Raw genomic sequence first — 13,689 nt, forward strand, 5'->3', positions numbered from 1 at the left:
GTCAGAGCAACCAAGCAAGTCGCCTTCCTGCCATAGCAACTAACCAGAATGGCCAAGCAGCTCCAGCGCAAGTAGGAGGTCGTGCATGCTTCTACTGTGGAGAACAAAACCACTGGGCGAAGAACTGTCCAAAGAAAGCAGCTCAGCAGTCGCCAGCAGTTAATACACCAGCAAGACAAGGAGCGCCACAGCAAGCACTAGGAGGCCATGGACATGCCTACAACAGTGGAAAGTTGAACCACCTAGAGGCCGAAGCAATCCATGATGCTCAGGACGTGGCAATAGGTATGTTTCTAGTCGAATCCTATCCAGCAAAAGTATTATTTGATACTGGTGTCCAGCATTCTTTTGTTTCTACATCTTGGGTAGAAGCACATAACATCCTCATAGAACCAATGATCCCGCCTTTAAGAGTTAATTCAGTTGGGGGGAAAAGTTCAGTCTGATAGGATTTGTCCGAATCTAAGGATTGAAATGAGGGGGATAGACTTCCCCGCTAGCCTAGTAGTAATGGGAACTCAAGGGTAAGATGTCATCCTAGAGATTAATTGGCTACACAGAAATCAAGCCACTATTAGTTGTGACAAGAGAACAGTTAAGTTGGTGTCCCCATCCGGAAAGGAAGTAGTAACTAAGCTGTACTTTCCTGAACTGAAAGAAGGAGCCTGTCACCATTTATCAATAGATGACAAAGAGTCCAATCCGATTGAGGCAATCAGAATTGTGTCGGAATTCCCCGACGTGTTCCCTGAAGAGTTACCAGGTATGCCACCTGAGAGGAAGGTTGAATTTGCCAAAGAGCTTATACCAGGCTGTCACGCCCGGTTTTGGAAGGTAATCCGAATGCGAACCATGTACTTACCAGGATCTGAAACTCACGTACACAGCGATTACATAATTGGACATTATCATACAATGCTTGAAATAAATAGCGGAAAGGTACTTTAATTACATCAAGATGTCCAAGACATCCATAGAGTCTAATACATAGCCATAATGTTCAACATAAATATCAAAGTGCGAAGAAACGAAACGTAGAAGATAAGCCTACACAGGCAGCTGACTGGGGGTTTGCCACTAAGAAAAACTAGAACAAGTCATAGTCCTGGAACTCCTCAAAGTCCTCCATGTTGCCAGCATCTCCTCCTGAGCACTGAATACAGTGGGGACAACCTGGGGTGGGGTGGGGTGTAAAGCAAGGGTGAGTACACATCAACGTACTCAGCAAATGTTCCGTTTGGCTAAAGTGGACTAGCTGTATGTGGGGTTGAGGTTAAGCAGTTGCTTTTAGTTGGTCAAACATTTATTACTACTCGTAGAGCCAAGTTTTAGTAATAAACCTAGTTATTACCCAGAAGTACTCCCTCCAAGAGGAAATACCAGAGACCAGAATTATAACCAACATTATTAACCATCATCATAAAAGTAACCAAAGTTCTTCTAATCAAAGAGGATCCCAATGCTGCTCTTAACCGTGAGCTCGGCTGATATACCACTTTCTAACAATCTACAGAGGTTGTACACTTTACCCACAAGTCGTGATCCCTTTCCAGCCTGGGTTGTACAGACCCGATCTTCACTACCGAGGCGAATGGCCAGGAATACACTATGTAGCCTTTACAAAGACTCCCTGGTGCATAGCTGCTCGTAAGGTTTCGCCAGTCGTACAAACGCAGTACACCTCCCCAAGGTGGGTGACTAACAAAACCAAATCGAATGAACCTCTGCACCCCCTTGGCAGAGCGACCACAACGCCGCGGCCCCCATTGACGGCCCTCAGGCAAAGCCAACTACACCCCCAGGTTCATCTAATTAATCAGCTAAGGGCGTCTCATTCCACCCTCATGGTTGTATTGTTATCCCGGGTGGTCAATCCACGAACAGGTCCTTACGGAGAGGTACTTAGGAAAAATGGCCTGAGCCCCCTAGAGTATCACAATATCATCATCGGGATATCATCATCGTATCATAAATAATCACATCATGTTCATTGATTAAGTTAAAGCAATAGCATAAAGCTAACCCTGATAACCTAAAAAGGTAAACGAGGAGAAGGTAAATACAGACTAGTCAATCCTTAGGTTCAAATAATGTAATGCGGGACAATGAATTATAAAGTACGTAGGACATAATGGGTCAGAGGACACTTGCCTTCACCAGGTTGTTGCTCAGGGAGGTCTTCAGCAACACACTCGGGAACCATGGACTGCTCGCTGTCTAAATAAAGCGAGCATACATTGAATACATTTGGAAAGTGCAAATGAACAGCACACCAAACATGTACAAACATTGGAGTACATCTCAAAAAGGCACAATATTAAATAAGGAAGAATGAGATCAGAGTATAACATAAACTAACTTCATTTAGGAGTTGATTATTCTTTAAGTGTTGTCCATAATTACATAACCTAGTTTTATTTATTTTATTGTAACTTAAAAGTTAGACCAGAGATGAATTCATGTAATACATTTTATTAGTCTCACAAAACTAAATATACTTTAACCCCTAGGGTTTTCCTTTTATTTATTTTATTAAATAAATAAATCCACACATATACTAGTTCATAGTTAACCATAAAATTAGAATGTACAGACAGTGGATGGAACTAATTTATTTAAACAGAGAATATTCCTATGAACATTTTGCAATTTGAATCACTAAATTTGGAGTTCATATGCAAAAGATATGAAATAAACAAGTTTGGGAATTTAAAATATGAAAATAGGTCTAGTTCTATAATTATTTAAAAGTCTAGGGTTCAATCTGTAAGATTACAGGGGCCTGCGCGTGAAAACCAGGGACGGCGGGTTAATTTCCTAAAACCCGAGGGTCTCTTAAGCAAAACTACACGCGAAAGGGTATCGGACGATCTCAACTGTTAGATCAGAAACCAACGGCCGAGATTAGATCTGCGGCCGAGGGCGAGCGCGCGCGGGCGAGCGAGCGCTAACAGGCGGGCCAGGGGTGTCAGCGGCTGGGAAGGGGACGGGCTGACCGATCGGGCCCAGCGCCAGGGGACACAGGCGCTGACAGGCGGGCTCGAAGCCGCGTGCGTGAAGCAGTATCCCGTGATCTGGGTCGTCCGATCAAGATCGGACGGGGGAGATCAAACCGGGAGGGGGTGAACGGCTGTGGGCGACGCTGCTCCTCTTTGCGGCGGTGAAGTCGCTGGAGTTGGGGCGGGGCCGTGCTACGGTGGTTCCGAGGTCGCCGGAGTTGGTTAGAGATGGAGAAGACGACTCGACGAACTCGATGGCGGGGTTGTGGCCACGAGACCGGGGTCAGAGAGGGGGAAACGACGGGGGAAAAGCTCTGGGTGGGCCGGGGTAACTCCGGTGAGGAATTTCGGCTGCCAGAAGAGGCAATCGACCGTGATAGGGCTCGGGCTAGTTCCAGTGGAGGTGTGGAAGCACTTTGGGCTAATACCGGGGCACTGGACGGGGTCTGGCTGGCCGGACACCGTGCGGGCGCGGCGAGCAAGCGTGATCGCACGCCAGCTAGGCAAAATTGGCTAAAGGCAGGCGCGAATAGGAGAAAACAAGCACGGGGATGGATGTCTCACCTCGGGGCGGAGCTCAGGGTTGCTTGGTGTGGCCTCCGGTGAGCTAGATGACCAGGGAGGCGGGCGTGGGTCTCCGGCGAGGTCGGATGGCATGGGCAGAGCGCTAGCGAGAGCAGGGCTGCATGAAATGAGGCGGGGAAGCGAGTGCGGGTGCGGGCGGTGCTCAAAAAGAGCTGGGACGCGTGGGCGGACGACGTGGCCGAGGTTCCCGGTGACGTGCGCGAGTGCGCGTGTGCGCTGGTCCACGGCGGGCACGGGTAAGGTGGAGCTGACAGCGCAGGCCCACGGTGCAGAGAGATAGAGGACGGGCGCGCGGGGGTAATGGCTCAGCGACTGGCGAACCGGGCCCACGAGGCAGAGAGGGAAGAGGGGCGCGCGGGCGAAGAAACCGGCGCCGACAGCCTGGCCCCACTGGGCAGAGAGAGGGTGAGAGAGGGCGCGCGGGGGAGGGGGTTGGCCCCGACAGGTGGATCCCACATGTCAGGTGGCACGGGCGCGCGAGCACACGGCCTGGCTGGGCCGAGCTGGGCCGGCTGGGCTGCTTTGCCTTTTCCTTTTTCCTGAATTTCCTAATTGCTTTTCCATTTCTTTTCTCTAGGGTTTTCAATTCCAATTCAAATCAAGCTTCAAATTCAAACACGTGCAACAATTCAAAGAATATTCAAACTCAGTATGATGCAACATGTCATGACCCACAATGTTTTGACAAAAATAAATAATTAATCCCCCCTTAATTAAGCTATTTCTACTCAAAAGGTAAAAGTGGGAGAAAATCTAGAGAGGGCTAGAACCTAGGGTGACAGAGAGAAGAGTAACACCTGAATTTGGATGATAATAAGAAATAAATTTTATACCCCCAAATTCAGGGTGTCATTCGGTTTAACGAATGCGCCAGCTTACTTCATGTACCTGATGAACAACATGTTCATGGACTACCTTGACAAGTTCGTAGTAGTGTTCATTGATGATATTCTTGTATATTCCCAGAATGAGCAAGAGCATGAGGAACATTTGAGGAAAGTACTTCAGAGGCTACGAGATTGCCAGTTGTACGCCAAACTTAGCAAGTGCGAGTTCTGGATCAGCGAAGTTCTGTTCTTGGTCATATTATAAACCAAGATGGACTAGCTGTGGATCCAAGGAAGGTAGCAGCGAGTATGGACTGACTGAGAAGAATTACCCCACTCATAATCTGGAGCTAGCAGCGATGGTTCACGCACTGAAGACCTAGAGACATTATCTTTATGGGCAGAAGTGTGATATCTACACGGACCACAAGAGCCTCAAGTACATATTCACTCAGTCAGAGTTAAACATGAGGCAGCGAAGATGGCTAGAATTGATCAAAGACTATGAGTTAGAGATCCATTATCACCCAGGCAAAGCAAATGTGGTTGCAGATGCTCTTAGCAGAAAGGGTCAAGTCAATATGTTGGCCGCTCACCCGATGTCGTTAAAGCTAGCGAAGGAATTCGATAGGCTAAGTTTCAGATTTCTAAACAACACTCAAGGAGTGACAGTTGAGCTAGAACCCACCCTAGAGCAATACATCAGGAAAGGTCAGAAGGACGATGAGAAGATCAACGAGATCCGGTAACTAATCATAGATGGGAAAGGTCTAGATTTCCATGAAGATGTAGAAGGAGTGGTATGGTTCAAGGATAGGCTGTGCGTTCCCGACATCAAATCGATCCAGGAACTGATTCTCAAGGAAGCTCATGAGATAACATATTCTATACACCCTGGTGGCGAGAAAATGTACCAAGACCTGAAGAAGAGATTCTGGTGGTATGGTATGAAAAGAGAGATAGCAGAGTATGTGGCCAGATGCGACCGTTGTCAGAGAATCAAGGTAGAACATCAGAGACCCGCAGGGTTGTTGCAGCCATTGCAGATTCCTTAGTGGAAATGTGATGAGATTGGGATGGACTTTATAGTCGGTCTGCCCCGCACTCGAGCTGGTTATGACTCCATCTAGGTAGTAGTGGACCGTTTAACAAAGACGACCCATTTCATACCAGTCAAGATCACCTATAATAGTGCGGTGTTGGTAGAATTATACATGTCTCGGATTGTGTGCTTGCATGGTATTCCAAAGAAGATAGTATTAGACAGAGGCACCCAGTTTACTTCTCATTTTTGGCAGCAGCTACATGAAGCTCTAGGCACACACTTGAAACTCAGTTCAGCTTATCACCCGTAGACATATGGTCAGACTGAGAGAACCAACCAGATTATTGAAGACATGTTGAGAGCTTGTGCTTTGCAAGATAAGTTAGGTTGGGCCAAGAGGCTAATATCTGCAGAATTCTCCTACAACAACAGCTATCAAGCCAGTTTGAAGATGTCACCATTCGAAGCGCTTTATGGAAGGAATTGCAGAACCCAGTTGCATTGGGACCAACCCGGCGAAAGGCAGGTGTTCGGTCCAGATATTTTGCTTGACACTGAAGAGAATATCAGGATGGTCCAAGAAAATTTGAAGGCAGCGCAGTCCAGACATCGAAGCTATGCTGACACCAGAAGAAGGGAACTCAGTTTTGAAGTGTGATACTATGTCTACTTGAAAGTGTCACTCATCAGAGGAACCAAAAGGTTTGGAGTCAAAGGCAAGCTAGCACCTCGATATATCGGGTCATATCATATTCAAGCAAGACGGGAGAAGTGGCATATCAACTCAGCTTACCAGAAAATATGTCCACTGTGCACGATGTGTTTCACGTGTCTCAGTTGAAGAAATGCTTGCGAGTGCCAGAAGAGCAGTGGCCAACGGAAGATCTCGAAGTTCAAGAAGATATGACGTACATTGAGAAGCCAACTCAAATTCCGGAGACAACAGATCGGGTCACTCGGAGGAACACCATCATGATGTGCAAAGTTAAATGGGGCCATCACTCAAAAGAAGAAGCAACTTGGGAAAGAGAAGATGATATGAGAGCCAAGTACCCTGAACTCTTTGCTAGCCAGCCCTGAATCTCGAGGGCGCGATTCTTTTAAGGGGATATGTTTGTAACACCCTAAATTTGGGGGTATAAAATTTCTTTCTTATTATCATCCAAATTCATGTGTTACTCTTCTCTATCTCGCTCTAGTTTCTATCTCTCCCTAGTTTCTCTCTCTCCCTTCCTCTTTTGGTTAGGGTTAGCATAATTAGTGAGGGATTATTTATTTTATTTTTGACAAAACATATGAGTCATGAAATGTTGCATCATGTTGAACCCCAAATATTCTTTGAATTGTTGCACATGTTTGATTTGGTTTGAATTTGAAACTTGATTTGAATTTGAATTGAAAACCCTAGAGAAAATAAATAGAAAAGCAATTAGAAATTCTCTGGAAAATAGAAAACCCAATTCAGCCCAAGTCGGCCCACTAAGCCCAACCCCGCGCGCCCTTGGTGCCTGACAGGCGGGCCCCGCCTATCGGCGCTAACCAGCGCGTCCTCTCTCCCCTTCTCTCTCGCTGCCCCATGGGCCAGGCTTGTTGGCGTCGTCCTCTCGCACGCACGCCCGCTTCTCTCTCTCTGTCTCGCCGACCCCACCTGTCAGTTCGTCCTCAACCTCCCGCCCACGATCCCTAGCCGTGGACACGCCCACGACCGCGAGATCCCCGGCCACCTCTGCACGTCCTCGCCCATTTTGAACCCCGCGCCCTGCTCACCCACCTTCCCCCGCTCACTTGGTCCCTCAGCCGAACCCTCTCGCTCTCTCTCTCACTCTGCGCGCGCGACTAGAGAGCTCCACCACCACCCACCATCGACTGCCGCCCGTTCTGCGACCGTCGTCGAGCCCGCGCCCCATCTGTTGCCTCGGTGAGTTCCGCCTTACCATCAGCTACTCAGGACACCCTCTGGTTTGCCCTTCCCCTCTCTGGGTTGCCCGGTTCGCGCTCACCGGAGCGTTTCATGCGTAGCCGGAGCCTCGCCGCTGTCGACCCGAGGCTCCATCGCACCCCCGCCGTTCTCCAAGCGTCCCGGAGTTCGCACTCGACGTGAGCCCCCTTCCCATGCCCTTATTTTGCCAAGTATCGCCCCAGAGCCAGCGCAATTGCTCACCAGAGTTAGCTGCACCGCCGCGAGATCTTTCCCACCGCGGTCTGCGTTCTCTCGCGCCCTCGTGTCGGTTCTGCGCCCATGGTCATGTTCGTCGTGTCGCGCTGAACGTGTCTGACCCCTTCCTTAAGCCACTCGAGCCCCGCTGTGGCCGCCCCCTCGTCTCCGGCGAGCTCTCGCCGCGGGACCGAGCGGCGCCACCGCGTTTAGATCCGCCCCCAACCGTTAGATCTCGGGCGTCCGTCCGACATCGGGCGGTTTAGACTTTAGTTGAACGAATCTAATCCTAGCCCTCCAATCTAGATCTGACCACCCTTCTCTCTCCCCTCACCCACGCCCCTGCCGCTAGGCCCGATTGGTCAGCCCACCCTGGCTCGCTGACACCCTGTACCCGCCTGTCAGTCGCGTCTGCGCGCTCATGTCCGCGTGATCTAATCATGTCCGTCGATCTCTGATCCGATGGTCGAGATTACCCTGTAGCCCTTCGCGTGTAGGTTTTGCTTAAGAGACCCTCGGGTTTTAGGAAATCAACCTGCCGTCCTGAGTTTTAGCGTGCATGCCACTGGTTTATTTTAAATAGCCCCCTGTGCTTTTGTTTAATCACAAAATTAGCCCTAATTTCATATTTTAAACTTCAAAACTTGTTTATTTTATATCTTTTTCATATGAACTCCAAATTTAGTGGTTCAAATTGCAAAATGTTCATGAAAGTATTCTTTGCCCAAATAAATTATGTTCATCTATAGTCTCTACACTTTAATTTTACACCTAGAATACAAGATTAATTTACATGTCGATTTATTCACTTCATGAAATAAATAAAATGAAAGCCCTAGAGGTTAAAGTATATTTAATCTTGTGAGATTAGTAATATGCATTACATGAATTCAAATTTGGTTTAACTTTTAGGTCTCAATAAAAAGAATAGAATTAGGTTATGTAATTATGGACCACACTTAAAGAATAATCAATTCCTAAATGAGATTAGTCCATCTTATAATTTAATCTCTTTCTTTGTTTAAATTACTACTTTACCTTTTTGAGATATGTTCCAAACACTTAGAGAGTAATCAACTCCTAATTAAGATTAGTTCATTTTATAATTTGATCTCATTCTCCTTTATTCAATATTATACCTTTTGGGATATGTTCCAATGTTTGTACATGTTTGATGTGATGTTCATTTGTACTTTCCAAATGTATTGAATGTGTGATCGCTTTATTTAGACAACGAGCAACCCGTGGTTCCTGAGTGTGTTGCTGAAGATCCCTCTGAGCAACAACCTGGTGAAGACAAGTGTTCTCAGACCTATCATGTCCTATTTTACTTTATAATTCCTGTATTACATTACTGAAACTTAAGGATTGACTAGTCTGTATTTACCTTACCCTTGTTTACCTTTTTGGGTTAATCACGGTTAGCTTATGCTTTTGCTTTAACTTAATCAATGAACACGATGTGATTATTTATGATACGATGATGTTATCCCAATGAGGTTCTTGTGATACTTTAGGGGACTCAGGCTGTTTCCTGAGTACCTCTCCGTAAGGACCTGTTTGGGGAGTGACAACCCAAGATAACAGTGCAACCATGAGGGTGGAATGGGACGCCCTTAGCTGATTAATTAGAGGAACCAGAGGAGTAGTTGGCTTCGCCGTAGGGCCGTCAATGGGGTCCGGGCACAATACTTGCTCCGCCGAGGCTGGTTGCAGAGGTTCTTTGATTTGGTTTTATTAGTCACCCTTCCTTTGGGGAGATGTACTGTGTTTATCAAACTGGAGAAACCTAACGGGCGACTATGACCTCTGGGAAATCTTTGTAAATGCTACATAGTGAGACCCTGCTAGGTCACCTTGGTAGTGATCAATGGGGAGGCTAGAACCCCGGGCAGAATGGGAATCACGGCTTGTGAGTAAAGTGTGCAACCTCTACAGAGTGTTAGAAATTGGTATATCAGTTGTGCTCATGGTTATGAGCTGCCTTAGGATCCTCTTTGATTAGAAGAACTTTGATTACTTTTATGATGATGATTAGCAATGATGATTATAAATTTGATCTCTGGTATTTTCTCTTGGAGGGAGTGCTTCTGGGTAGTAACTGGGTTTATTACTAAAAGTTGGCTCTACTTATAGTAATAAAACTTAACCAACTAAAAGCAACTGCTCAACCTTAACTCCACATACAGCTAATCCACTTTAGCCAAACGGGACATTTGCTGAGTACGTTGATGTGTACTCACCCTTGCTTTACAAACCACCCCACCCCATGTTGTCCCCACTATATTCAGTGCTCAGGAGGAGATGTTGGCAACATGGATGACTTTGAGGAGTTCCAGGACTATGATGAGTTCTAGTTTATCTTAGTGGCAACCCCCCCAGTCAGTTGCCTGTGTAGGCTTATCTTCTACGTTTTGTTTCTCCGCACTTTGATATTAATGATAAACACTATGGATATGTATTAGACTATATGGATGTCTCGGACATCTTGATGTAATTGTAGTACCTTTCCGCTATTTTTTTTAGCATTGTGTGATGATGTCCAATTATGTAAGCATTGTGTACGTGAGTTCTGATCCTGGCACGTACATGGTTCACATTCGGTTTACCTTCCAAAACCGGGTGTGACATCATATTCTTTGCCACATTTTTGCTCAGCTGTTTTGCCCCCTTAGTTACAAGCAGCTTTGAGAGCCACATGTCTATATTTTGGTGTCTACAAGCCTCCACTATATAATGTCTTGCACCCTGGCACTCACAGAGACAGTACACCTACATCAAGGCACTTGACTCTAGAGGGAGAGGAGGATGCAGATCTTAGACAACTAGAGCTCCACAGAGTTGTGGTTGATTCTTTAGATTCTTCAGATGATGATCTTGCCCCTCCACCACCGCCTCCAGTTTTTTCTTCTCGTACACATGATGCAGAGGTCAGTGGCTCTAGCTCAGTACCGCCTCCAATACCTTAGATACATGACCATGCTCTCTTAACCGTTCTTCAGCACCCGATTCAGTAGCAGAAGCATCGGGCAGCAGAGCAGGCTCGCCTTGCCACAGAGTAGACACGAATAGTTGCTGATTGTTGGGGACTTGTTCTCAAGTGCTATAAGTTAAGAACAAGGCAACACAAGAAATGTTAAGCGTTAAAGCCCTTCGTCCTTCGAGGCATTATCTCCCTTAGGATATAATGATCTTCGGACGAAGGTTATGAAGGACATACCTTCATCAGTTCAACATACAATAATGAAAAAAGAATCATATGGAATATAAAGGACAACATGAACGATTATGTATTATTATCAACCCATTTCTATTTTATTATTATGGAAAATAGAAATCATATCAAGTTACAAAATGTACCTTCGGCTCGAAAGAAGGTAAGGGTACAAGCGTGACGCAAAAGCAAATGCCAAGTCAGCGTGAACAGTATGGGAGCATTGTTCATCTATTTATAGGCACGGGACGCATCCCATGTAAAATTACACTCATGCCCTTTACATTTGCTAATGACTCTATAGTAATCCATCGAGGTCTAAATAGCCTTTTCCCTTTTGAGTCGGTTCCCCTTTCTGCTATCATGCCGAAGGTCCCCTGCGCATAGCTTCGGCTCTGCGCCAACCTTCGCATTCTTTGTACTTCTTCATATTGTGGTTCTGATCCGAGTCCGAAGGTACCTGTTCATGTATTATACTCAAGAAACATTGTTAAATCAAGCTTTTTGAGGACCTTCGGCAGATGAAGGCCCCCAATAGTAGCCCCTTGCAAGGTTAATTTGTTAGAATAACGAATTCAGATTGCGATATGTACGAAGGCCCTAAGCCGAAGGTCCGAAAAAACACCTTCCCTTTGGTAGAATAGCAACAGTCAATGACAGACGGGGCCCTCCAACTTGGAGCGCGCTGGACGTATAAATAAGAACTCACCCCGAGCACATTTGGTATGCCTGCTTTGCTTTGCTTGATTTCTTAGCTCTTGCTTTCCAACAGTTGCTTAGTTTCTTAAATTTTCTAAGCTTCGGATTTAAGGACATATTTTCGTCAGTTCCAAAGATAAGATGTCTCAAGACAAGAAGACAGTTGCTGAAACGAAGCTGACCGAAGAGGAGAAGCTTCTTGAGGAAAAGACTGCTGGATTCATTGAGTCAATTGCAAAGACAAATACAGAAAAGATTACAAAAGAAATTCTAGAAGGCTTATCTGAAGATACCGATGACATCGATAGTTATGATGCGGAAAGTGGGGGCGAAGACTCTGAAGATCGGCCCTGGCGACCAAGTCATGCAGTCTTCGGGAAATCGACTATCGACAGAGTCATCTTGATAACATGAGAGGAAGGTATTTTCGAGACATATCCATTGTGAGGGCTGACAACGGAGACAGGACTGTTCCTGTTCCTGAAGAGAATGAAGTCGTAATCTACCGAAGCTTCTTCAAGGCTGGGCTTTGGTTCCCCTTAAGCAGATTTGTGGTTAAAGTTCTAAAGATATATGATATTTTCCTTCACCAGGTTACCCCCGAAGCAATTATCAGAATGGGGATCTTCGTCTGGGCCGTGAGGAGTCAAGGTTTGGAGCCAAGTGCAAAATGTTTCTGCAGCATGCACGAACTTTCATATGAGACGAAGCCCTAGGGTAAGGAACAATATCATAACAATTTTGGTTGCTATAGCTTCGTTGCTCGTTCAGGCTCAAGCTGCCTAGTACCAACCTTTCGGAAGAGATGGCCTGGAGACTGGATGAAAGAATGGTTTTATGTGAAAAATGATTTAAAGGCGAGGGAAGACATTACAGAGATCATCATGCGCCCCATTTAGTCCCGCTTCGGCCTTTGGAAACCGAAGGTAGAAATTGATGAAGCAGCCAAAGGATGCTGAAGGGCCTTCGGCATAGTTTGCTCTTTCATCGGGACAAGGGATTTAGTCCAAGAACATGTGGCCTACAGGATATGGCCATTGGTAGACAACTGGGAGATGCCAAAAGAGACCATCAGCAACCCTAACGAAGGTGGTTTGGTTCGATTGAAATATACCTTCAGGTTTAGAGACCAATTTATCGAACCAGACGATGACTGACTGAAATGTGTTGAAAATACCAGTGATGAACTACTTGGAGCCTACTCCAAGTCTGAAGATAACGCACTATCTGCGGCCTTCGGGAGCCGAAAAAAGAAGAGGCTAAATAGAGTTTTTGATGCTATTGGATTTATGTACCCTGACTACCGCTACCCGCCACGGGGGCAGAAGAGAAAGAGTGGAACTTCTGGGAAGGATGTTGCTTCAGTCGCCTCAAGCGAGCCCGCGCCGAAGGAGAAAAAGGTGAAGGTTCTTACTCACCGACAGCGCTACATTGAATCGGCCACAGTGCCGGACTTTGGCGATGATACCTCTTCGGCTACTGAAGCCGAAGGACCAGCCCTTACGCAGAGGATTGAAGAGCCGGCTGCAATGCCGAAGGCTGACAAAATTGAAGAACCAAGACCCAAAGAGACAAAAACATTAGAAATTCTAAGCTCTTCGGTAGGAGTGGAGGCGCCGAAGATACAAAAAGATCTGGCAGCAACCCTAAAGAGAAAAAGGATGGCAAGTGTGTTAGATGTGCTGGAGACGATAAAAACTTCAAGCTCTACCCCAGGAAAAATTTCCAAGGCTTCGAAAGCATAGATTGAAACCGAGACAAAGCTGACCAAAGCCGAAGCTACAACGAGCCGGGCCGATGCTGAAACTGGGCCTTCAGAGCCCATCAAAGAGAAATCCTCGGAAATTGAAGAAAAGGCAGCGGAGGAAGAAGCTATAGAACAAATTTTGGCTGAAAAATCTGTCGCTCCTACCCCCGAAGTGTTGAAAGAGAATATTGAATATATTATATGTCATGTTTCGGGAAAAAACTCTCTAAAGAAGAAAAGCGAGAAGCTCAACACTATGCCCAAAAACTGAAATATCCAAAGGGGGCATTGGTATTCAACGGCAGCGAAGAAGAAGATTTCTTGTATTGTCTCCCAGACAGCAAGGAGATTTCTGTCTGTCGGTAGATGAGCAGAAGCTTCGGATTCCCGACACTAGAAGACGGGCTTTTGGTGCTAT

This window comes from Zea mays, chromosome 5 (genome assembly GCF_902167145.1).
Source record: "Zea mays cultivar B73 chromosome 5, Zm-B73-REFERENCE-NAM-5.0, whole genome shotgun sequence".
Taxonomy (NCBI): Eukaryota; Viridiplantae; Streptophyta; class Magnoliopsida; order Poales; family Poaceae; genus Zea; species Zea mays.